This window comes from Theobroma umbraticum, unplaced genomic scaffold (genome assembly GCF_002168275.2).
Source record: "Theobroma umbraticum cultivar Fairchild unplaced genomic scaffold, ASM216827v3 scaffold_4.1, whole genome shotgun sequence".
Taxonomy (NCBI): domain Eukaryota; kingdom Viridiplantae; phylum Streptophyta; class Magnoliopsida; order Malvales; family Malvaceae; genus Theobroma; species Theobroma umbraticum.
This window is the reverse complement of record NW_018397258.1, coordinates 7,390,081-7,392,386: the sequence shown is the minus strand read 5'-3', so window position 1 is coordinate 7,392,386 and position 2,306 is coordinate 7,390,081. Positions and strand designations below refer to the sequence as shown.

General features: G+C 32.3%; 1 non-coding gene across 1 annotated transcript; it reads right to left on the bottom strand.

The window, feature by feature from the left end:
- Window positions 1-1,654: 1,654 nt before the first annotated feature.
- Window positions 1,655-1,761, bottom strand: LOC149527385 (small nucleolar RNA R71). The gene has a single exon (XR_016351089.1). It is a non-coding gene; the product is annotated as a small nucleolar RNA R71 (small nucleolar RNA).
- Between the last annotated feature and the right edge of the window lie 545 nt (window positions 1,762-2,306).

Genomic DNA, 2,306 nt, shown 5'->3' with positions numbered 1-2,306 from the left:
GCGTTAGAGAAGTAGCACCATGGCACCACCAAGGAGTGTTAAGGCACCACAACGCTAAGAAGTCATGGCCACGGCCCCACCCTGATTTCCAAAAATAAAATTTTGATGAAAATTTAGAAAGTAAGGCACCATACACGTATTAAAAGGGCTTTTTGAGAACATTCAAAAAAGAGGACAACAACTTCATTTTGGAGAACTAGAGCTAAAAATCAAGCAAGAAATTAATAGCTATTGAGAGAGCTTCGAGATTAATTAGACTTCAACACTTGTTTATTTCTCTCTTTTGTGTTATTTATTTTCTTGTTTTCAATTCATGGTTAAATTTCTTTGGATATTGTTTTATTTAAATATCATGAACTGATTTGTCTTTCTAGGATTGTGATAGATTTCAACATGTAGTCTGAATACTTGTTTTTCTATTATTTATCATGCATGGGTATCGTTTTACTTATTCAATTATGTTTTTAATGCCTTTAATTGCTTAATCAACAATTAATTAATTTGTGAATCTAATTAAATCTTGACAGAGGAATTTTAGGTTGGACTTAGATTTGAATAGTATATGTTCACATCACTTAGGTAATCTAGTTTGTTATTCAGGTAGGCATATGCCAATTGCCATACATAGCTAAATTAGGGCATTTGCTTAGTAAACTTATTTTAATTGATTTCTATAGACATATAGTGAACTAAATAAGTTAAGTGTTTGTGCAAACATTTCGACAGAAACCTGTTTATAGCTTTGGATTCTAAGTTAGTAAAACCACTCAAGAAAGATAAATAACAAGAAAAGCTCGTATCAGATGAAATGTTGAATGAATCCATAATTCTAGGTCTTTAATATACTATTTTTCTCAACATATTTAATTTTTTCTTGTTAATTTAGTGTTTATTTTAATTTTTTTATTAGCTTTTCAGATTGCTTTAATAAAATTAATTTGTTATACAATTTTAGTACTTAGTGAAACTTTAGAAACAAATCCATGTGAAAATAATAATCTAGACTTACTGTTTTTGACATCGTTGTTGGGGATTTTGTTTTCTTTATTATTTCATAATATTAAAAATTCACAGATTAGTCTTAATTTAAGTTTTATTTCTTTGTTTTACAATTATGTTCAGTCATTGTATGAGAAGAGCAAACAGCTTGAAGATTATCTCATGTGATCTAGAAATTGAAAAAACATTTCGTAGACTTCAACAAGAAAATCAACAAAGTGCTGCTCCAATAAACACAATTATTGATCAACAAGGTGAATACCAAATGCAAGAGCACGTAGTAGCTAAAAATCATTGCTTAAGGGATTATGCTGTTTCTTTGGTACAAAGAATTCCATTGAGCATTCGAAGGTAAACTATTCAAGTAATCAATTTTGAGATCAAGCGGGTTATCATCACCATGATTCAAACCTCAATCCAGGTTAGGGGCCTTTCAAATGATGATCCAAATGGCTATATATCAAACTTCTTGGAGATTTGTGATACTTCTAAACACAATGGTGCCATAGATGATGTAATTCGTTTGAAGTTTTCTCCTTAATTATTGAGCGATAAAGCTAAAGCATGGTCGAATGCACTCCTTACTAGCTCAATAACATGGAATGATTTTGTCCAAAAGTTCATTGACAAGGTCTTTCCTTTGACTAAGATAGTGAAAATGAGGAATTATATTACATCATTCATGTAGCAAGATTTTGAATCGTTGTACGAAGCTTGGGAAAGATACAACGAATTGCTTTGACGTTGTCCTCATCATAATCTTCCAAAGTGGCTTCAGGTATAGCCTTTCTACAATGGTTTAAGTGGGCATGTTCGGACTACCATTGATGTCGTTGCAGAAAAAGCTTTAATGGCTAAATCAATTGATAAGACATACAATTTATTGGATGAGATAGCTGCAAACAACTACAAATGGCCAATAGAGTGAGCAATGCATAGGAGAGTAGTTGAAATTCATGATGTAGATGCTTTTTCGACATTATCTACGTAGGTAGTAGCTCTAACTAAGACTCTTGACTTTTTTGATACTAACTCCATCCAAAGTCCTTTTGTAGCTTATGAATATTATGGAGATAACCATGCAAGCCATCGGTGTCTAAGCTTAATAGAAATAATGCAATTTGTGGGGAATAGATAGCAAAATAACCCTTACTCCAACACGTACAACCCAGTGTGGAAGGACCATCCAAATTTCTCTTAGGCTAATAATCGAGGGTTTTCCTTAACTTCAAGGCCAAATGCACCTCCGAAATTCCAACAAGCCGAAGCACCTATTTAAAAAAAAAAGCCAACTTTGAAAAATTTGC